Source organism: Castor canadensis, chromosome 8, assembly GCF_047511655.1.
Source record: "Castor canadensis chromosome 8, mCasCan1.hap1v2, whole genome shotgun sequence".
Classification (NCBI taxonomy): Eukaryota; Metazoa; Chordata; class Mammalia; order Rodentia; family Castoridae; genus Castor; species Castor canadensis.
Genome location: NC_133393.1, coordinates 130581839 through 130606268, shown reverse-complemented (window position 1 = coordinate 130606268; position 24430 = coordinate 130581839). Strand labels below are relative to the sequence as shown.

At 39.7% G+C, this 24430-nt stretch overlaps 1 long non-coding RNA gene and 1 other non-coding gene across 2 annotated transcripts in view; one reads left to right on the top strand and one right to left on the bottom strand.

Annotated features, from left to right (window-relative positions):
* Positions 1 to 24430, top strand: part of LOC141425565 (uncharacterized) — a 52049-nt gene that overhangs the window by 5800 nt on the left and 21819 nt on the right. The window lies entirely within an intron of this gene.
* On the bottom strand, positions 2632 to 2766 carry LOC141410598 (small nucleolar RNA SNORA2/SNORA34 family). Its single transcript, XR_012435435.1, has one exon. It is a non-coding gene; the product is annotated as a small nucleolar RNA SNORA2/SNORA34 family (small nucleolar RNA).

Below are 24430 nucleotides of genomic sequence, written 5' to 3'. Positions count from 1 at the left end.
TTGAATCTTCCTTGCATCCTTAGAATGAAACAAACATGGTCGATGTGTTGTTGAATTGACTTGGAAGTATTTTATTGAGAATTTTTGCATCTATGTTCATCATAGAAATTGGTCTGTATTTTCTTTTTTTATTATGTCCTTACCAGGTTTTAACTGGCTTTATAGAATGAGTTTGGTAGCATTCCTTCCTTTTCTATTTTATGGAATAGTTTGAGAAGGTTTGGCATTAGGCCTTCTTTGAAGGTGTGGTAGAATTCAGCAGTAAACCCCTCTGGTCCTGGGCTCTTTTTTGTGAGGAGATTCTATATACTGCTTCAATCTCATTGCTTATTACAGATCTACCTAAGTGGTTTATATTCTTTTAGTTCAATTTTAGTACATCAAATTCATGTAGAAACATGACCATTTCTTCTAAAATTTCCAGTTTATTAGAGGATAAATGCTTTTGAAGTATTCCTTAATAATCCTCAGGATTTCATTACTATCTGTTGTGATAGCCCCTTTTCATCTCTAATTTTATTAATTTGGGTCTTTTCTTCTTTTCATTGGTTTGGCTAAGGGTTTATCAATCTTATTTTCAAAGAAGCAACTTTTCTTTTCATTGATTCTTTGTATTTTTTTTCTTTTTGGTGCCTGCATCATTAATTTCTTCCCTAATATTTATTATTTCTTTCTGCCTCCTAATTTTAAGTTTGGCTTGTTCTTGTTTTTCTAGGAGCTTGAGATGTATCATTAGTTTATTTATTTGAGCTCTCTGTTTTTATGTAGGCATTCATTGCTGTATACTTTCCTCTTAGCACTGTCTTTTCTGTTTCCTAAAGGTTCTGTTAAGTTGTGTTTTCATTTTCATTAGGTTCTAGGAACTTTTAAATTTCTCCCTTATACCTTTGATGGCTCTCTGGTAGCTTGACAATGTATCATTCAATCTCCACATGTGTGAATATTTTTTGTAGTGTGCTTTGCTGTTGATTTCTAGTTTTAGTTCCATTATGGTCTGGTAGAATACAGGGGGTTATTTTAATTTTTAAATATTTGTTAAGACTTGCCTTATGTCCTAAAATATGATCTATCTTCAAGAAAGGTATGTAAATGTTAGCAATTGCTACCTCCTCTTTATTGATAAACTCTATTAGTATGAAATGGCCTATTTTGTCTCTTCTAAGTTTGGTTTGAAGTTCGTTTTACCTTACCAGATCCCATTACAGCTTCCCCTGCCTGCTTTTGGGGTCCACTTGCTTAAAAAATTTTCTTGCATCCTATCACCCTAAGTCAATGTTTGCCTCTGTTAGTGAGAGGCATTTCTTGTAGGCAACAAATGGCCTAGTCCTGCTTTTTTAAAACTCAATTAATCATTCTATGTCTTTTGATTGGGCAATTGGGATCATTAACATTCAGTGTTAATATTTGAATTTATGTAGGATTTTCTGCCATTTTCTTGTTTTTGTGTTGCTTGCTTCTTTCCTTGTCCTCATTTGCTGTTCTTCTAATCATTTGATATTTCCTGGTTGTGCTTATCTTTCTCATCTGTGAGTAGGATTCCTTTAAGTATCTTCTGCAGTGCTGTTTTAGTAGTCATGAATTCCTTTAGTTTTGGTTTATTGTGGAAGGTTAATAATTTCTCCTTCCATTACAAAGGAAAGCTTTGTCGGATACATTAATCTACATTTACAGCTATTTTCTTTCAGGCTTGGAATATATCATCCATGGCCTCTTGTTTTTAGAGTTGCCATTGAGAAATCTCCTATTATCCTGATAGGTTTGCATTTATATGTAATTTATAACTTCTCTCTTACAGCTTTAAATAGTTTTTCATTGTTCTGTATGTTTAATGTTTTAACTGTAATGTGTCTAGAGGTGTTTCTTTCATGATCTTGCCTATTTGGTGTTCTGAAAACCTCCTATATTTGGATGGCCTGCTATTTCTCAAGATTGGGGAATTTCTCTGTTATTATTTTACTGAATATGTTATCCATACCTTTAACTTGCATCTCTTCTTCTATGATTTGTAGGTTTGGTCTTTTGATGAGGTCTTGCATGTTCTATTCATATTTTGGCAGTATTTTTTCTTTATCTTTATCTAATTGATCTAATTCCTCTTCTTTATCTTCAATTTCTGATACTCTATTTTCAACTTATATTCTATTAGCAAGACTTCCAGTTGAATTTTTATTTGAGTTATTGAGCTTTTTCACTTCCAGGATTTCAATTTTTTTTTCAGACTTTCTATTTTTTTTTATTCCTTTTTCATGTCTTTCATTGTCTTTCTTATTTGGTTTAGTTGTTTATTTGAATTATCCTTGAGCTCATTCAGCTATTTTTTTTCTTTTGAATGGGAGTGGGATTTGAACTCAGGGCTTCATGCTTAAAAAGCAGGTGCTCTACTGCTTGAGCCATACCTCCAGTCCATTTTGCTCTGCTTACTTTGGAGATGGGGGTAGTGGGGGGGATGTCTCACAAACTATTTGCCTGGTCTGGCCTCAAACTTCAATCCTCATGATCTCAGATTCCCAAGTAGCTAGGGTTACAGGTGTGAGCCACTGGCAATGGGTTCTGTTTTGTTTTTAAATGCCTATGCTTCATATGCTGAAGGTATCACCTCTACTACAAGCTTGCCTTCCTCTTTGCTGCAACAAATGTTTCTTTCCATTGAATTGACCATTACATTTCCAAAGTTCTGAAATGGCCAACAGACCATAGAAAGACATTTTTTAGGCTTTGCATGAAGCCAACTGCTTCAGCAAACTGCTGGCCTTGACTCAGGGGCATTCAGCTGTTTATTTGTATTCTCTTTTAATTCACCAATGTGCTTATATAGGTTCTTTTTAATTTTGTGGATCACTCTTATCATTGTTCTTTTGAGTCCATTGTTTAAATTTCATCTGCTTCACTATTACTCATTGTGGAATTGTTGACTTTTGGAGAAACATGTTGCCTTATTTTTTTTTTTAATATTATGTCAGGATTTACACATCTAAGGAAAGGTTTTAGTTGGAGGTTTTGATCTCCAGTGTCATTTCACTTAGAGTTTTCAGTGTTCAGGTAAGACTAGGTAGTGGCTGAGCCATGATGTATTTTCTCATCATAGACTGCAGTATATGTGGCTTACTAGTAAAACAATTGACACAGTGCTCAAGACACTGGGTCTGGTCCCCAGGGAGAGGAAATTCAACTGCAGAAGCTAGCACAGCTGATGGACACCATGAGAACACAGAAATCCCTAATAAAGACCAGTCATCCCCTGTGCTCCAGTATTATTGGAGGAATAAGGGAGCAACAATGATACTAGGAAGACCTTTGCTAATAGGGGTGGTAATGGAAAGAAGATGGGGGATATGGGATAGACAGGATTATGTGAATGAGTGGTATAAGTTGTATGGTGTTATTTGGCTGGTAGAGGACATGGCTAAGGTTAATAGAGAGGGATAATGAGAAAGCAGAATGAGATAGATAGAAAAGATCTAGCTAAAGGTATACTGAGAAAGGTCTAGCTAAAGGTGTACTGAGAAAGGAGGAAAGAAAAGAAAAAAATAAACAACAAGAAACAAAAGCAACAACAAAATGATCTGGCAGTCTAACATACTGCTAAAAATACAGGCAAGAATGAAGGATTGTGGTGGAAGAATAGAGATAGAAGAAAAATAAGTGAGAGAACTACTTTAATTATAATGGAAAGAAAGTGAAAATGGGGGCAGTGATAGGAGAGGTAAGGAGAAGAGATAGTTAAGGATTGAATATTGAAAGGTAGATGTTGTGGCTTACATATAATAACTGCACAAAAAGAGAGAAAAAGCAAAACTAAAAAGAAAGCAAGACAGAACAAAAATACCCAAATCAAATAAATCAAAATAAAAATCCAAAAAGACAGTGACAAAAAAAAAATCAGTGTTTTCTATTGCTGTCCAGTATAGTTGTTATTTTTTCCCAAATCCCTCAAATTCTGAACAAATTAATACAGTATGTATGTGTTGGGGGGTGTGCAGCCTTAACTCCATGGGATAGCTACTCACAGCCCTGGGCTGGTTTACAGTTTGAGGAGGGGTAGGCTTGGAGAGCTGATTACAGTCCCTAGTAATGGCTTCTGGGGACCAGGCTCTCAGCCCCCTAGTCCCCACTCACTTCCCACTTGACATTGACATGTTGACTGCTAGGTCCCTGCCAACTCAGTTGCTGTTGTCCACACCAGCACCATTCAGTTCCCAGGTCCAATACTGCTGTGCTGTGTTCTGGGTTTGCTTGGACTCTGCCTGATCAGCAAACTTTGTCCATGCCACTGAGATCTCCTAGATGAGACTGTGACTAGTATCTGGGGTAAGTTAATCCCCAGGACTGTATCTTTTGTTTCATGGGGGTTTCTGAGATGTGGTTGATATGGTCCCTTTGGTTTGAATCACAGCTCTTCACTGCCTACATCTGCTCTTACCGTCTCTCTCCCTAATCCCTACCACCAAGGATTGTGGATAGGTCCATGCAGTGTGGTTTGTGGATCCATGCTCACAGGTGCTACTGGTGAGTTGCTCATTGGATGTTGATGAAATCAAATCTACTGAGCCACCAACACTAACTTCCTTAGCACTACTCCAGTGAGTTTGGTGTGAGAATAGGAGTCTAATAAGGTATATCCATGGGGAGAGATGATGAGTGATGTCACTCAGCTGCTATCTTGTTCCAAACTCCTTGGGAAGATATTCTTAAATGTTGGAAAAGTGAGACTCATGATCTCATAATAGAGGAAGGTTCTGGTGAAGTGGCTCAGGTAGTCAAGTGCCTGCCTAGCAAGTGTGAGGCCCTGAGTTCAAACACCAGTGCTGCCAGAAAAAAAAAAAAAGAATTCCAGTCATAATAGGGGAAGGAGTGGGATTATGTTTAACTGTGTCTCTTAAAGAAAAGTTTTTAGGGTACATCTGAATGAGTTGGAAGTAGAAGACATGGTGATGGGTGTTGGATAAACACTATCACAGAAGAAGCTCTAATGTTGTGAGAGTAAGTAAAGGATTCTACCTTTTCTTATTTGAAGAACTTTCACTGGTTTGAAATTACAATTATGGGAAATTTTGGAGAAAAATTTAGACTCTAGAGCAAGGTGTCTGCTTTAGTACCTAATGTAGCAATTCATTTCTATAAGGAGATGAATAATTTTGGGATGATTTTTGATCTTTAGAACATCACATTGGTACTCCTTTTATAAACTTCTGAATATATATTGCATCTCCTAAAATAGCTACAGTAGTTTGGATTTTTAATGGATAGAGCTATTATGTGTTACAACACTTGAATTTGATCCATAAACCTCAGTCTGACAGCAATCTTTAGTGGCCTGAGGCTGAGTCCCACAAAATGGTACATCAGGATTAGATGAGAAAAACGTTGTTGTCCAGATGGCCCTCAATGGAAATGAGGAAAGAAAAAGACTTATCAGTGCAAATAAACTCAAGTTTTATTGGTTAGGGTGCATCAAGTGGGTGAAAGGAAAGAAGATGCAGGACTGACATTTACTGAACACCTACTCAATGCCTCACACTTCACTAGATGTTTTTATACACTATTTCATTTAGTCCTCACTAAGTCCTAAAGAGTCTATTATCATCATTATTATAGAAAATGACATTGAAGAGAGGATTAAGAAAACTGCCTAAGGCTACACAAAAACCACGAGGTAAAGATATTTTATGAACTTGAGTGACTGGCTCTAAAACCTATGCTTTTCCTAGGATGTCTAAGTTATGTGTTTTTTTGAACACTTGATATTAGTGACTTGATACTAGTAACTGCTTAAGCCATGTTAACTGTACAATGGTCATGGATGATTAAATCATCTTGTTTTCTAGGACTTTAAAAAATAAAGGTACAGAATTCATGGAACTTTAGCAATTAGAATTAGTCATGTGGGGTTCATTCACTCAGTCAACAAACATTTCTTACATGGTAGGTATTGACCTAAGTAATCCTACTGCAGCAGGAAATAAGAGAGATGCTATTCCTGTCTTCATGAATATATACAACAAGGAAAGAGGTAGATACATTCAAGTTCAATGAGTGGAACCACAGTGTAGTGCAGATTCCAGGTTGCTCCAGGAATGAGATGTACAGGTAAAAATCAACATTCTGGTTATCTACACAGACTTCATCAAGAAGTGGGCTTGGCCTAGTAGCATAACAAATCCTCAAATGAGAACATCCATATTGTTTTCCCAAGGGTTAGTCACTCCTTCTGTGCACATACTACTTGCACTGTCACTCCTCTGACTTTTTCTAATCTTTTCCTTTGGAGGACTTTGCCTGATTTCTTCAGTACCAAAAGAGGAGTAGTAAAGCATTTCAAAGGGGCCATGGCTTCTCTATTTGGGGTGCAGAGGGTTTCTTTTCTTTTTTAAGAAATGGGATTTTCTTCCTTTAAAGTCACATGACTTTGATTTAGCATGTTCTCAAAGACATGGATTACTTAAAAATGAAATTTGCTAATAATTACTGTAACATTTCTTTTAAAATATCTACAAAAATTGGAAATAAACCAGACCCTGAGAAGGGACCTGAGTTTGTAGCTGGTGGTCAAATGGGATTTTTGTCTAATTCATGCTTTTATAATATTTTGCCTAGAGAAGGAATCCATATTTTATTTTTACAATAAAAATAATAATGTGAGAAGAGATACATTTAATGAGACTAGCTAGAATTCTGTTGTGGTATTCCAGAATATAGAGGGTTTCTGACCTGAAATAAGAATGGACACAGCATAGCCTAGTGGTTGAGAACCAAGGTTCTGACTCCAGACTCCTTGGGCCTGAATCACTGCTCTCACACTCACCAGCTGTGTGGCACCTGAACAAATGACCTAACCTCCTTGTGTCATGGCCCTTTCATCTATAAACAGACATGAAAAGAATAACTCTACCTAGTAGTGTTCTTATGATAATTAAATGATTTAGGACATAAAAAGTGTTTAGAGCAATGTTTGGTTATACATAGTAAGGCCCCTATAAATATTAGCTATTGTTTCAGAAGGATAAGCAGAATTGGTTCAGCACAAATGGAAAGGATAACAAATAACTGAAGATACATTGGATAACCAATTGTGGGCCTGTGAATCACTACACTTTTGTTATTTTTATTTTGGTGGTACTGGGATGTGAACTCAGGATCTTATGCTCTAAGTGTTTTAAGCAGGTGTTCTACCATGTAAGCCACACTCACACAGCTTTTCTAGGCTTTAGTTATTTTTTAGATAGCTTCTTGCATTTTTTTGTTCAGGGCCAATCTTGGACTTCCCTTGTACTAACAACTCCCTTATTGCTAAGATTATAGATGTGAGCCACTATACTCAGCTTATTTGTTGAGATGGGGTTTTTCTAACTTTTTGTTCTAGGCTAGCCTTAAACCTTGATCCTTCCCATCTCCACCTCCCAAGCAGCTGAGATTGAGCCATCACACCTGGCCATACTTTTTTGATCATCCCTTCCACAGTATAATCTGAGGCCATAGGAAAATGGAATATTATAGTGACTCTACTAATTGTATGTCAGGTGCTAGCCATTGTGATCTGGTCAGATCACTTAGCCTTTCTGTACAGTTCTCTAATTAGTAAGTTGATAACCTTACCACTTATCTTTGGTGCTTAGATATTTTTGCAATTAATAAGGTGATTATCCTCATTTCACCAGATGAAAATGGCTCCCTTTCCTTTCCTCTTTGTTGCATTCTCGATCACTGGCAAATCTACTTGTCTGAATAATGTTGTGAAGAACCAGACAAGCCAAAGGAAAAACTTATTACCTCTTAGGCTCTATTTGTATAAAAACACAAAGATAAATAACACTTTGAGATGGATGGGAGGAAGATTCTGACACACTGTCTACTCTGAATTATTTTAAGGATGAAATGAGGAAATGTAAAGCCCTGTACATGTTAGTACCTAGTGTTGACTTTCTGTATCCCATGAGAAAATCCTGTAGAGAAAAAAGTATGCATTCTGAACAAACGAAATTCACTGAGTTAATATTTCTTCTTTGTTGTGCCTACCTGTCTTGTCTTTGAGTTTATCAACTATTGATTAATTGTTTTAACTTTGGCATTTTAATCACTTTCATTTTAAAGTCACTGATAGGATAATTACCGATCCTTTAGGAAAAGGAAAAATATCTAATTTAGATATTGTTTTCCCTTCTCTACTTCCTGAATCCTTATACATCTTTCCCATTCTGAAAACTCTTTGAACCCTTTCAGATGGTCTTAATTTGTCTTTTATTGGCCTGAGTGTGTGCCATAACTTAGTGCAATGTCTAGGCTTGTGGGTAAGTGTGCAGTAACTCACAAACTATGACCATAATTCCAGTTCTTTCTCCCTGTGGGAGAAACATGTTGACCCATGTTCCAGGTCATAATGCCTTCCCTCTTCCCACTGCAGGAAAAGAGCACTTTTGTTATCATTGATCTTATTGTTATTTGTAAACCAAGAGTAGGAATTTAGATATTTCTGGCTTTTTCTTATCCTGGATTTTTCCCATTCACATATCAGGAAATGATCTGAATATGTTGTAATAAATTTGAAATCTGATTCTCAAATGAGAAAGTACTGATGTTTTATGAAATTCTAAAATATCCTCTTTTAAACACCACTTTATTGAGTGGTGTTTATTTCAAGTACACAACTGAGAACAGAATTTTGAGTAATAAAACTCAATTCACTTCCCACAGAAGTTTTATTTAGAACCTATCTTTTTTTTTTTACTTCAAAGCTAAGCTTCTCAGAGGCATTGTTATAACTTGTTCTTTTTAATTATTCACCTTCCAGGAAAGTCCATTCCCAGACCCTCTCCATCAGGCATTTATTCTTATTTCTCACATGAAGTTGCTCTTTAAGGCTCAGTTGCCAAATCTAGTGGGCAGTTGAATATTTTTCTAGTATTTTCTTACTTGGATTCTTTGCAATATTTGCCACCATTGGCCATTCTCTATTCTCTTGAAAATTTAAATTTTCATGGCATCGTCAATGACACAGACTTCTGGTCCACCTCTTACCACTGGCATGGTTCTGTCTTGGCCTCCTTGCTCTACTTCCCTTTACATGGCAACATTACTGTGTGCCTGCCCTTCTTGCTCATTTCCTGTTTCTCTATCCTCGCCATGCATGAGCGCACACATCCAGGTTACTAATAATACTAAACACATGTTGATGAGCTCCAAATGAATTATCTCAGTCTTGACCTTTGTCAAGATCCATATGCATGCACTTATTGGTCATTTCTACCCACATATGCCATATGTATGTAAAACTCAGTATATTAAAAGTTCACTTTATTATCATACCCTCAAAAACTTCCTCTCCTTTCTTGATTCCCTGGCCTAGGATATATGGCTTCCCTGCAGCAAGCTTACAGTTTTGGTTGGGGAAACCAAATGTGAAATAATCACCACAAACCTGCACTGATTATGGCAGCTTGGTATAACCAAAATGCAAACAACTCAGCAGTGCTACACAACCACAAGAACAGACAACACTGAATGACAAAGCAGAGGGGATGGGGAAGAGCTGATAGCTGCAGAGTATTCAGAAAAGCAAGAGTGTCAACTTTGGGAAAGGGTTGTCAGGAAAGCCTTCACAGAGCCAAGACTTCATTCCTTCATCTACTCAATAGATAATTTGCTGGGGTTTTCCATGTGTCAGGAATTCTTATTTCTAGAAAAGTGTCAGTGGACCAGAAACAGAGCTCTTGCTTTCATGGAGATTGTATTGTACCAGAAAGAATCAGACAATGGCCATGGAAAACACTAATAGAAATTAAATTATATAGAGATAAATGCAAAGAAATTAGTCAAGAGTAGAGGGACTTCTTAGACATCATGATGAGGAAAACTGATCAGGAGTGTGACATTTAAGCTGTTTGTTAAATGAATAAATGAATCTTCCTCAGATTTGTAGAGAAAAAAGGTTTACCCAAATCAACCATTCAAAGGAATCCACAGAGTAGGTGTAAGGCCCTGAGTTTGTTCAGATCTCTCCTACACATCTAGGAAAACAAATGTTTCTCTGCTTCACTTCCTTTCTTTAACATTGGGGATAAGATGCAAACTCACTGGGCTTATCTTTCTGACCCAGCTACCGTGCCTGTACTTGCATTGCAGAGAAAATAGGAAAACTCTGACCAGAGACCCCTGTCTGCAGTGTGTGAAGTAAAAAAATCTTCAGCCATGAGAGAAAACTTTGTTTTCCTATCTGCCAAGTAGGAAATCCTACCATTTCTCCAACATATGAGGGAGAAATATAACAAAATTGTCCTATAAATAGCATCTTGGATGTTTATTCATGGATTCTTGGTACCGGGTTTTGGGAATATAAGACAAATTAACATAGAGGTCTTATCTTCTAATGAAGAAAACAAATAGTAAACATAGAAATAAGTATATTGTCTAAGAATTACAAATACTATTAATAAAATAAAGGATGGAAGGGGAGAAGAGTGATATTTGGTTCTATTGTTATTTTCACTTTATTTATTTTTACTAGTGTATATTAATTGTACAAGTTGAGGAGTCTCATGATGACATTTTCATATATGCATATAATACACCTTGATCATATCCTCCCCCTTTGCCTTTTCCATGTCACTAGTGGAAATAATAATAATAATAATAATAATAATTCCATATATTAGGGGAAACATAATATTTGCATTTGTGACACTGGGTTATTTTGCTTAACACAATGATTCCAGTTCCATCCATTTTCCTGCAAATGACACAATTTCATTCTTCTTTGTGGCTGAATGAAACTCCCTTGTGCATTTGTGCCATCATTTCTTTGTCAATTCATCTGTTGATGGGCACCTAAACTGATTCTGGCTATTGTCTATAGTGCTGCGATAAACGCGGGTGTGCAGTTATCTCTACTGTATGCTGGCTTACATTCCATGGTGTACATATCCAGGAGTGGAATAGCTGGATTGTATGGTAGTTTTGCTTTTTAGGGTTTTTCAGGAAAAGAGGTGATATTTGAGTGGAGAACTGAGAAGGAAGAAGGTGCCAGCTATAGGAATGGGAGTCTAGGGAAGAATGCTTCCTGCAGAGAGGGCAGCAGTGGGAGGCCCATAAGGTGAAAGAAAGCTGGCATTTTCAAAGAGTGAGGGGAAGTCCAATGTGGCCGGAGTGGAACAGAGTGGCAAGATGGTGAATGTAGGCAGGGCTCAAATGGCATAGAAAGGAATTAGAGTGTGTTCTGTGTGGCAGAGGAAAGCCAGAGAAAGTCACAAAGCAAGGGAGAAATGTGATGCAATGCAATTAACCTTTCAGCAGGATCCCTGACCATTCTGTGGAAAATGGAAGCAAGGTTATATTTTTAACCTGGAATGGTTCCCAACACATTGAAGGCAATGGACAAATATCTCTTGAAAATAGTCATCAACCTATAAAACATTAAAACTGTGACAATTTTGGCCTTTACAGAGGTTGTTTTTTTATTCTCAGGAACAATGTTGTCCAGAACTTGCAATGGATGTGACTTGTTGTTCCCAAGATCTGGGAACAAAGTGTTTCTTCTCTTCAGAGGGGAACAAGTCAGTTGGCCTGAGGTATGGTCTATTGAGCAAAAGGATAATTTCTCATTTCTCTACTTTGCTATTTACACTACTTAGGACAGAAAGGGAAATTCATTTTCCCTGTAGACTTCTTATATCAAGGGAAATTTGTTTTCCCAGGTGGGCCATTATCCTGAATGCACTAATGTCCTCAAAGAACACATGCTAGGAAGCAAATGATGTACTGTGTATTTACTTTTACTGCAGGAGAAGCAGGAGGATACATACAAAACTGGGCCTGTTTGCTGAGTGAGAGAAAAGGTAGGAAGATGAATTGCACTTGGCATTGTTCTAGGTAGAGGAAGGAACGCCTTTCCTGAGGAGTGCTGAGCAAAGTTTCACTTCCTAAGTGCTTACCTCTTTGCCTCCCTTGGAAATCCCATAACTCCCCTGGGGAATTATAATTTTTCACATGAGGTCAAGAAAAAGAACTACGACTTGCTGCCCTAAAGAGAAGTCAGAAGATAGTGGTTCCTGCTTTCCATTGCTTTGGGTTTCTGTTTGAAGTTGCTTATTCTTGGAGAATGCATAATGCTGACCAGGGGAATTTCTACTTGAGCTTTTCCAGTGACACAGCTAGTATTGAGACAGAAATCTTTTCCCTAAAAAGCATTTTGGGAAGCATATAGGATTTGAAGTTAGAGCCTGGGAGTTAAATCCTGTCACCATAATTCTTGCTGTGTGACTTTTGGCAAATCATAGAGTCATCTTACAGGACAGTGAAGATCCAATGACTCTGGTGACCACAAAAGCACTTTGAAAGTATTGGTTATTCCATTGTCCTAGTTATCACTGTTTTTATTTTCTTGGTGGGTTTCTCCTTCTGGGGACTCATTTACTTCAACAAACTTACTTGGGTTTTTCATTTTGTAGGAGTGTATTCTAATTACTCATTTCAATTCAATATTTAAATTTTTAAAAAAGAAGTTACTTGCTAGAAGAGGTTACCAAGATGTGAGGTGAGGAAAGAGCCAGAAAGAGCATCAGCCTAGAGGTAAAGGAACAAGACAGGGTGTGAAGAATGAATTGTTAGCAAGAGCCAGAGAAGAGACTCCATGGAGAATGGTGGCAAATAGAAGAGCTCTGTTACCTGGACAGGGATAAAACAGACTGAGAAAGGCCCTGTCCTGGAAGTAGACTGACCTCTGTGAAGGGCCTTGGACAGAGGGGAATCAGGGCAGGAAGTGCAGACAGCACGTACAATGTGCAGCTGGTGGGGATGGCAGCAGCCCGCATGTGATTTTCCAGTCTAGCTGTCAACATCAGAGGGTCGAGAGCAGGAAGGAAGGGCAAGTCCCCATAGGCCCAGTGACAGGCATAGGCGAGAGCGATAATAACAGCTCCTGGCAGCCAGACAGCAGCTAATCAGGACCAGAAAATCCGGTATGACTAGCAGGGTCTCAGAAAGCTTTCCCATCATTACTCCCTACCCCATACACAGACACACAGACACACACACACCCACACACACAATCTACTCTGTCTTCTAGCAAAAATTATACTTATTTATCAAACAAAGGCTATGGAATTAGAAGGCCTAGTTCAAGTCCTGTTTTCATCACAGATTGTATTTTTGTGATCTCAAGTAAGCTTCTCAAACCTGCAGCCTGGGTGGGTCTCTTGACTGTGAAGTGCTCACCAGCAAAGGGTTGCTGAGAGGAGGAAAGACCAAATGTGGGAGATGTGTGCTGCAGAACCAGGCTTGTGATACATGCTCAATAAATAGGATGAATGAAAATGAAACCAGACTAGTGCTGGAATTCAAGCTGGACCCACACATGAGAAGCAAAATGGTTCCACAAGAAAGAAGCACTTGAATTTGGAGCAATGGCAAGTTGTGGCAAATGCTGGATCTTAGAGGATTGGGTTAGTTACTTTGAAGTCTCTTCTGCTTGAGTCTACAGATTGACACAGAGTTGGGCTTCTGGAGAGGAATGCAGGGTCTGTTGTCTCACAGCAGGCAAAGGAGTGAGAAAACTCTCCTGTAATAAGGTGTATGTGCAGTAGGGCCATGCATAGTAGGCAGACAGGGAAGCCAGACAGATAATAAGGGTTCAGGACTGAGGGATATCTAGGAATACAATCAGCTGTCTGACCACCTCTAAGGAGTCCTGAGGTAAAATTCCAAAGAGTTGGAGGGTCACTGAAAAGATAAGCAGGATTGAATGCAAAATCTTCAGGAGAGGGATACTGGATGGTTTAGGAAAAGATGGCAGGAGTGAGGGAGATTCGATAAATCAGAGAGAGCACAATTGGTGGCACAAGTTACAGAGGAGAGAGGAGGTTGGCAGCAAGTGCCTAGGTGGAGTTACCTTTGAAATGAAGGAGGAGAGTAAGATGGAAAGAAATGGGGGTAGGAAGGAGAGAAGTTGAGGAAGCCTTTATCTGGTGACCTCAATCTCATTGAAGAATGAGTCATCTTGGAAGGGATGGGGAGAGAAAAGTGGAGGCCTGGGGGTAAAGTGTCAAATGGTGACTGTGGGGATTTGTTAGGGAGCCACTGGAGATGAGTCACTCTGTGGTTGTGATTTCTGCATAGCTGGAATGCACCTACTCCAGGCTGGGGCTCAGAAGGAAACTGCAAGTTGTTGGTACAATTGACCTAAAATAGCAAAAGCAAATTTAATCTCCTCCACTCCAGCTACCCCTCGACTTCTACCATAACCTGTCCTTTTAACACCCCGGCGGCAGCTTCATGCCCACCTCACTCTATGAACCCAGCTCTCTGAGGTCCACCCAGGTACCTTGGAGGTATGTTACTTGCTCTCAGTTCTTAGGGCTCTCTGGAGTGTAGACACCCTCTTTCTGCCTGAAACTTATTTCTCCCTTACTCTCTCTCCCTACATTTTGGGAGACAGTTTCCTTCTCATTTTGCGGATCTCATTTTAAAAGCCACAAATCCAACTTTTCCTGGAATCCTAACAGACAGTCCTTTCCTAGCCTATGTTCTTATGGCATTCTCCTCCTTGTAGTATATAAACAGGGAGAAATAGAATGTTACTTTTCCCATTTTGTGGGTCTCCTACTATTCTGTAAGCCCCTTGAAGACAGATCTGACCTAAAATCAGTCATAAAGGGGAGCACGCAGTAGATGATCCATAAATGTTTGGGGAAGAGATGAACGACTGTGTAAATGAACTCATTCACTTTACATTACCCCTGTTGTCTTATAGCTCTTGAGCTGTTCATCTTTCCTGGATATCTCTTCTTTCTGCCTGTGAATGGTATGTGCTTCTTGGGGTTGATCTTCAGCACTTTGGGAGGGCATAGTTGCATTGCTCTTTCAGGAGTCTCAGACTTTATCACACAAGGGCTGCAGCCTCAATAGTTGACCTGGCTTCTCAGCTCTAGAAGACTGGACCTTCCCTCCATCTGAAAGAGGCAAACCTATGTGGCACCACATTAAATGTCCAAGTAAAGCTTTCTGCTGGTAGACTCCATTTCTTCCTGGGCTCTCTCTCCTTCAGGCTCTTTTGGCCCCCTTAGTTGTCTCATGTAATCACTGTTCTTTCTTTTCCTGGCTCACTCATTTTTGAGAAACTTCCTTCACTCACACATCCATTATCTCCTCTTAAAAGGTTATTCTAAATCCATAATCAATTTCCTCTCATTTCAAATACTTCTTAGAATATATCTCTAGGTTCTTGACAAATGCAAGTCAAGCAAGAAGCATAATGAAGACTGGAAAAATGACTGGTCTAGAGGCCACTCGTAAAAAATGTAGTCAGGATCTATGTGACCAAATGGTTAAGACTGGATGTCAATTTAGCAAGTGAGTCATACAGCAGAAAACAGCCACTATTCATGAGTCAAGTCATTGTTTTTTGGAACGACTTCTCCCAGCCTCAGAATAAGTAAGCTGATGAAGTACCTTGGAGAAACATCTGCTTGAATGTGACTGTGGAATCAATTGCATGTATTCAGACCCCAGCATTGCCTCTTACTAGTGGAGTGACTTTCTTTCTTTCTTTCTTCCTTTCTTCCTCCCTTCCTTCCTTCCTTTTCTTTCTGCTGGGAATTGACCCCAGGACCTCACATATGACACGATACAGCTCTGCTTCTGAGATATACTTCCAGTCCTTTACCATGGTTTTCTTATCTGTGTATGGGTGGTAATAACTGTGGTAAATAACAGGGTGGTATAGACATTAATGATCTAGTGCGTAAAACACTTACACACGGGCCTGGCACATCATGAGTGCTATCATAATTTATCTGTCAATTATGGAAGAGAGTATAATCACAGAGCAGAAGACAGGCCAAAGTGCAATCAGGTACAAAGGCTCCCAGGCTCTAGGTAGTGGTACATGTGGGACAAGAACCTGGGGCCTATGAGTCAGAACTAGAGAAGAGGAGTGTCTGAAATTTACTCACACCCTGAACAGGAGAAAGATTTCGGCCCTGCATATATGCATGTGTTTTGGGATAAGGTTCCCAGTAATCTTTGCCTGCATTCCCCCTGCCTCTTAGTGAATTTCTGTCTGCTTTCTGATGTGCACTTTCATTCATTCTTCCCAAGGTTGTACTCCTTGGAATCCCCATCCCACTGACTGCCTAGGTCTTCTTTTTGATCAAAACCATACACATAAGGAGTCTCCCCAAGGACTCTGACAGGGGAAAGAAAGGACTTGTGTTGAAACTGAAGTCCCAGTAATGTTACCCAGGAGAAGTTAAAGAATATTTTTGCTATTTAAGTTTCTGCCATGCCCCCTTTGATTGAACTCTTTTGTGTAATTATGACATAAAAAATTAGGATAATCGATATTACAATTGACCCATACCCACCTTTCTAGACTTATTCCCCAAGATCATCGGCCAGTATTAAATGCTGGTCTATCAGCCATCCCCCAAGCGTACTTGAGAAACCCAGTGTTAAACTGTGCCGAACGTTTTGTTCCCACTCTTCCATTTGTTTTCTGTTCGTAGGTATCCCATAGTGAGAACTTAACTATCTTTGAAGCTCTTGTATCAGATTTCCAGGACTATGCCATTGATTTCGGGAAGAGAGCTATATTTCCTTTTTCTGAAGTCCTTGATGTTTTTGTTAAGACCAGTGTCTCCCAAATGTGCATATAGATCATCTAGGGACTCTTGGTAAAATGCACATTCTGATTCCAGAAGGAAGCCTGAGAATCTACACGTGTTGTAAGCTCCCAGGTGATGTTGATGCTGCGATCCTTGTGCTAAGTCCACATTTAGTTAATTTTGTTCCATATTGCAGCTCTATCTGTATCATTTCTCCTACTAAGTCTTGAACTAGTTGAGGGTGGCATCATTTATTTATACCTCTTTACATCTTCCTCAAACATCTGGTACATTCTCTTGAATATTGCTAATGACTAGTAAATATCTGTGGAATTCATGGAAAATGCTTAAAAGTCCTATTACATGTCAGATTGGGCTCATATACAGTGCCTGGCTTTTTTTCTTACCTTTCTTCTATTGGCATCACACCTCACTTCTACCACAAAATGTCACCTCAGCCCTGGACCCCATCTGTCACATGAGAGAATCTCTTCATGCTAAAATGTTAATGATTTGAGGTGTTTTTCATATCAAGAATATTTACATAGGGCTGGGCATTATGGTGCATGCCTATAATCCCGGAAGGTGGGGATAAGAGGATTGTGGTCCGAGGTTGGCCCCAGACAAAAGTTTGCTGGAGACCCTATCTGAATAACATGTTAAAGCAAAAAGGACTGGGGGCATGGCTCAAGTGGTTGAATATGTGCCTAGCAAGTGCAGGTCCTGAATTCAAACTCCCGGACTGTCAAAAAAAATTTGTCTAAGTAAAAAAATCACCTGAGAAGTCAGTATTTAACATGTCTGATGCATCATAACCTATGCACTGCCTCTCATTTTGTCCTAGGTAATTAATTGCTTAGCATAACACTGAGTGGCTTGGCTCTCCTGGGTATATCTGAATGAAGGAAGAAGCATTGCCATCACCTAGTGCTATTAGAAGTTTCAAAGCTATGAATCCTTTATTACACAGACATCAGTGCTGTATAGGCATTTATAATTCTTCAGCTGCTCCACTTCTAAGTAACCACTCAGCGCCCCTGGTTACTTAGAGGTGGAATTTCTTTGTGGTTAGCCTCCATGTTTCCCACTTGTCCTGAAACCTGAGAGAGCATTCTGACTTCAGTACTTTCCAGGATGCACATGGCATTATTGATGTCCTTGGTCTTGGGAAGGGAAATATCCTTCCTAATCTTTCCCAGTGGAATTTTAACTCTGCTCCACCTGTGCTCACCTGGGGCATGTGATGTGTTCTGCTGCGCTTGCTATTTCTGAGAACTGGTGAACTTTGTAGTCATCGTATCAGCAGCTCTCCGCCCCCAGCTCCACATCAGCTAGTTCTCACATTGCTAGGAAGAGAAGAGAAAACCATTCATTTTACACTGATGCTCAACCTACTTCATTTTCTTTGTCATCTGAACCATGGCTTATGGGGGCATCTTTGAACTCACTTGGGGACCTTTTCCACCCAGTTGTCTCTTTGCCTACTCATTCCTCTAGCCTATCATTCTCCCCTGTGACACAGTTTCACACTCCAGACAAAAAAGAAGCTGGACTCTCATGATGGGACTCAAGGACCTTTCACATCTGATCAGTAAAGACATATTTGAGCAGAGCATTTTTGAAACCTCAGAGTTCAGGACCTTGAACTCATTCTTCAGCCTCCATTATTCCCTATAGCTGAGCCTAAGTTTCGACCTGATCAGATGAGTTCATCTGATTAAATGAATTGCAATGTGGCGAGGTATTTTGTTATGGTTGCTTCATGTAGACATAGCAGTCTCTGAATGTGACTTTTTCTTAGGTACTTAGAGCCCCTTACCTTGGACCACTGACCTCTAGGGTCACGTGATAAACTGTACAGGGCAGCTCATAGTAGATTGTCACAGACTGAGACAGACAGAGACAGAGGATTCATTCTTTCTTTGTTACAACCTCTTTGCCCATCTCATCAATCCTCCAGTGTCAAGCACAGTTGTTGTTCTGGCCACTCCAACAAAACGCACATCTTTGTGTGTATGTGTGAGTGTGTGTGTGAGTACGTGTGTGTGTGTGTGTGTGTGTGTGTGTGTGTGTGTGTGTGACCATCACACCTCATTCCCTTTGGTGGAGGAACATAAAGCTGTCATTCAGAATCATTTTAAATGGCCTGGTTTTCAGGACACATTCAAGGCCAGGTGAGGTGGGGGACAAAAACTCATCTGAAACCCTGAGAACTGTAGGTGGAGAGCACTTCACAGTGTGTTTGAAGGAGGCCAAACTGCGGTAATTATTAATAGTTTGGAGCAATAACTACCATGTAGGCTACTTTAGAAATTAACCAAATGCAAAAATAGAAGTCATATGACTTGCTGAAGTACAGCGACAGGTGGCATCTGGGCCCAAATTTGCCTTCAATTTCCCTTTGAAGTTAATGTGCTTTGCAGGTGCTTATCTAATCACGGTATTCGGACCAGTATGTTTTGCACATTCAGGACTTTGTAATGAGATGCAATGTTTATGTTCCATAGTCTTCCCAACAGACTGCAAAAATACACTTTGCTTAACCCTGTCTAATCATTGCAAGTGTCAACACTCAAAGTTAATGACAGAAGGCAGGTTTATGGGGCAGTAACCTTGCCTGCTTGGCACAAAAGATCTACTCTCAGGGGAAATAAGTCTTAAAGAATCACATGAATTCAGAGCAGCTAAGGAAGCCTCAGTTTGATGTTGCAAACTAATTTTTTTGATGATTGGTAGTCAACATTTGAGAGTGGGAGAGGGAACAAGAAGCAGTTACAGTTTTTAATATATAGAACATGAGCTTTAGTCTTATCTTTTTAAAGCTCAAGTTTAACTCCCTAAGCCTTCCTCTGTATATCTTTTGAGTGTCCACCAAACACTCAGTGGTCACCCTTTAAATTAAATTCTATTTATTAAACATTTACCAAATACTTGCTCAGCTTCAAGTGCTGAGTTGGCTTGGGAGAGCTATAGATAACAAGATATGAGAATTGACTCGAACAGTTCTCTGTGGTTATGAATTCCTATGTTACAGTCTGTCTACAGCCTGATTCCCAACCTGGCTTCTCAATGAAGACCACAAACAAGTGGGCTGCCTATATTGCCTTGAGAACTTGCTGAAATGCACGTTTGAGGGCTCTAATTTCAGAGATTCTGGTTTGATTTATCTAGGGAGGTATTTAGGCATCAATATTTTATTTTGTTTAAGGTACAACATTAGCTTTTTTCTCTTTTGGTGGTGCTGGGGATTTGAACTCAGGGCCTTGCACTTGATAGGCAAGTGTTCTACCATTTGAGCCATGCTCCAGCTTTTTTTGCTTTTAGTTATTTTCACATAGGAGCTCTCATTTTTGCCTAGAGTTGACCTCAGACCTTGATCCTTCTGTTTATACTTCTTACATAGCTAAGATCACAGGTATATACCAACACACCTGACTTAATCAAGATAGGGTCTCACTAATGATTTTATGTGGCCTTGAACTATGGCCCTTCTGATCTCTGCATCTAGAGTTGCATGAACTACCACAGCTGGCCAAAAATGTATTTGTTTTTATGTTTACTTCATTGCCTTAGAGCCATGTAAGGTTGTAAGTTGGGCTACAATATCCTTCTAAGGTTATGGTTTTTGTTGTCTGGCCTTGTTGGGTTGGGGTGTGAAGGTACATGCTACTCTCCTCAAACCTCGAGTTCCTCAAGAATAAAACCTGGCCATTCTCTGGTGTTGTGGTCCCATGGGTTGTGGCAAAACAGTATCCAATACCTGTCAGTGATTTAAATGTATTGGAGCCTGGCCATTGGTACAACACAAGCTGGGGCTGGATGACACATTGTGACATCCTTAAGGATCTTTTGTTAATATCTAGCCTATTGACCTTGCCTGTGCTCTTTGTAATGACGAATAATGTCCATACAATGGCAGAAAAAGGTTAGGAGTTGTGACAGTGGTCTAAAACAAGCAAAGGTCAGAAGTCTAATTAGTTTTAAAATGTTGATCTTGGTGTTTTGTCAAAAAGAAAGAAAGAAAGAAAAAACTGGGAGAGATCAAGTTTGAACATAGTTCTCTGCAATGTTATTCCCACTTCACTTTTTCTTCTGTCCAAGTATGCAGCATGGCACAGATGCAATGTGTTCCTCTCATTTGTCACATTGTGCCTCCCTCTGCCTCCCATGGCTATGCAGTCACTCCAGTTTGACTTTGGGGAGAGAACTGTTTACACTTGAGTGAACCTGAGACTGTCTCTTCTTGCTCCATGCTCAGCAAACAGACAAGAAAAACCTGCAGGACCCGTTCAGCCATTTCAGACTATAAACAAGCAATCCAAAGGGAATAGGGGCAAATATTACCTTAGGACTGCAATTAAAGTCTTCTCTCCCAAGGTTGTCAACACATCAGGCTGAAGAATGGCCTGAGAAGGTTGCTCACTTCCCAGGAGGGCTTGCTGGTTAGCATGCAAGTAATGCTCTCCAGGGTGTTTGTTTCATGTAAGATGCAGTGAATTTTTGTTCAGTGCACTTTGCTTTCTCAGAGCACACCTTTTTCACACACATATACATGCACTTGCACAGATATACACACAGTTGCTAATGTCTCAGTATGGAAAACGTTGAAGGTAAAATATTATGGTGGAAAAAAACTTTTGTAGACAGTTCATCCTGGGAGAGAATAGGAAAAATGATTGGAAAATAAATGAGGACAATTTAGTCAACAAAACAGGAGTGTGGCTATCATGTCATATGGTATCATTTCCATACAGAGTATAGCGCAATATTATTTCATTAATAAATTTTGTACTATGACCATTTGGGAGATACAAAAGAAAGAGGCAGCATGTTCCCTGCCCTTTAATAGCTGGCAATCATTTGAAGAGAAAAGACAATGAATGTCATTGACTAAATGAATGAAGTATGCATTTAAGAAAACAATGACGACCCCTGATGAAAGTCATTCAGAGATGAGGGTTTCCAGGGTGGGATGGAATGGTTAGGAGGAGGTGGTCTTTGACTAGGTCTTGAGGGAAGAAGTTGGATAGCAGAATGGAGGGTGAAGACTAGGTCAAGCTCAAGACTGAACCAACAGAGGCAGGAATGAACTGTGCCATCTGGTTGGAGTAGTGGTTGGAGTAGTTGATTTTCCTGAGGTTGTAGTGGGGCCTTAGTTGATGAGGACTCGTGGGAACCTGAATAATGTGGTAGAATCTGGGGGCTTGGGTTCTAATCCCAGTTCTGCCACTTTCTATATACATAACTTGGAGAAAGAGGCTATATTTTCTTGAAAGTTTGGCTACTTTTCTATAAAATGTGGAAATATAATTAATCATCTCCTTGCTTATTTTGAGGATTAAATGAAATAATCCATGTTGAATTTCTGCAAAGCTTGGCATATAGTAAGCACTTGATAATAGCTATTAAACTACAGCAGATCCTGACTGTCAAAAGGAATTATCATTTTCCATTCATGTTCATACTCATCTTTTTTAGGCATTTGCTAGTGTCCTAAAAATCCTTTCTAAGACCACCACTTTTTTTCCCCCAAGCAACATTGTTCTCAGAATGAAAGCACCACTCCATGAGCTCCTTAGGGGTGAACCCTCTGAGACTTAGCCAGACTAAACATCTTAAGTCAGGACTTTGGAGTTCTAATCTGATATGACTAACATGTTCTCTATGCCTTTTATTGTCTACCATTTTTAAAAAAAAAATCTATAATATAACCCTTGGTAATCATTCAGAGAGAATCAATATCACCCCATTACCATTCCATCCCCTTAAAAGTTTAAGTAAGAATACTATATTCATTGTGTACTTCAGAGCTTGCAAAACCTTGAATAAAAATATTTTAAACAAATAATAATTTAGAATGGAAACTTCAAAGTCCAAAGAATAGTCTTTTAAAAGGTTTGTAAGGCTGGGTATGTTAATACACACCTGTAATCCCAGCACTTGGGAGGCAGAGGCATGAGGATCTTGGCTTAAGGCTAGCTGAGTTACATAAGCCAGTAGCAGGTCATCCTGAGCAACAGCAAGACTCTGTCTCAAGAAATCAAAAGAAAAAGAAAAAAGGAAAAGGTTTGTAAATGAGGAAACTGAAGGGGAGTTGGCCGATGTAACATGCCGATGGTCACTCAGAGTAGGTCCCCTGATGAGGACTGGAGAGTTTCTTGTACGTTATGCTAATCCTACTTGTTGATTTACAAATGTAATAGCTGCTTCTTTGTTTTCCCCTTAATTCAGACAGAGAGTAATTCTCATTATCGGGTCCAGGATGAAATGTGCCAAGTCAAGATCATGCATGGAACATTTTGTTATGCAAAGTGCTGCTTTTGCTAAATAGAGAGAGCCAAGAGACTGTCCTTCCCCAGGACTGCTGACGTGCCCCCCTTGCTGGGAGCATCTCCCACCAGCCTGTATAGACAGGCTCTTTGATGGGACTGTGATGGCTGTTTGATGGCTGTAAAATATCGTTCAGAAGAAGGGTTAATGTCTTTGTTGCTGATCCTTAACCTTTGTGGAGATGAGCCCCTAAGGGGGCTGCTTTTATGCTATGTTCATAGAAAAAATTTACTCAGCCTGGGCCAACGGGTTGCTGATTGCCAGGGCCATGTGTATTGCCTGCTGCTGTCTTTCCCAGCACTGCTAGCAGGATCCTGTTTTTCCAATCTGTGCTTCTGAAGCAATTCTTCTGGGCAAAGCTTTGTGCTGCTCCATGGAGCTGATGTTGGTGGCTTTGGGATACATGTGCCTTCCCCTCTGCCCTGGTATCTGAGCTGCTCAAATCTTATTTCCAGGGCACTAGTGGTATAGTGGCACCCCAGGGCATCCTCTTGAGTTGCTTTTCTGCTGTTTGGAGGGACTCAGAAAATGCCTTGGGAAGCTTGTCAGATGGTTAGATGTGAATAGCAGGAGGCTGTTTCCCATAGTCAAATTGTCATTTTCATGATTGTCTTTGCTGTTGGGTTTCTATTTTTAAGAAAACTCTTAAGACAAATATAGTCCTTTCTAATGAGGTGTGGGTTCAAGGATTCTTCACCATGTAAATACTTTTCTTTCCACCCTGTGGAGTGGCTTCTTGGCTTGCTTTGAAGCTGGGTGTGTCTGGGTGCTTTTACATTCTCCCTCAAGTCTCGCCCATCCCTACTCTCTTACTGTCTGGTGTCCCTTGATGTCTTGGCTTTGCAAAGAGTAAGCAGACAGTGCTCTCCAGAATGGGTTGAGCCACGGTGGGGTGGTTCTGAAGGTATCTGGGCACCTAGCAATTCTAAGTGGTCACAATGACCAGAGAGAGTGGCCAGACCTGAGGGCAGGGAAAAGTTGGCACAAGAATAAATACTAGTCAGTATTCAGACATTTTCTGTGCATCAGGCCTGGTGTTCAGCAGTTCAGATGGGTTGTATTACTTGATTTTTCACAACTTTCCAAGAAATAGTTTCTTCTATTATTTCCATTTTACAGACAAGAATGTTGAGGCTCTAAAATGCTAAATGACTTGCCTGAAATCACATGTTCTATGGCAGAAGCACAATTTGGTCTCCAGGGCCATTGAACCCTGGATCCTAAGCCTTTAAGTATTATGTTATACTGACTTGGTTCTCATGTGTGGAGACGATTGCCAGCCTTGAGAACAAACTGTCTCTTTATAAAAACAAAGCATAAATGTGGATACGTCTGGTTCATGGACACAGTCCATTTGAACTCCAAAAATCAAGAAGTTAACCTTGTAACTTTGATAGGAAACAGAGAGGTTGTGAAGATTTTGGTAATTCTAGGTATTTGGACACCTGTTTAGCTATTCTGGGATTCATTGGTGGGTATGAGGGAACATGGGGAGGACAAGGTCATTATTG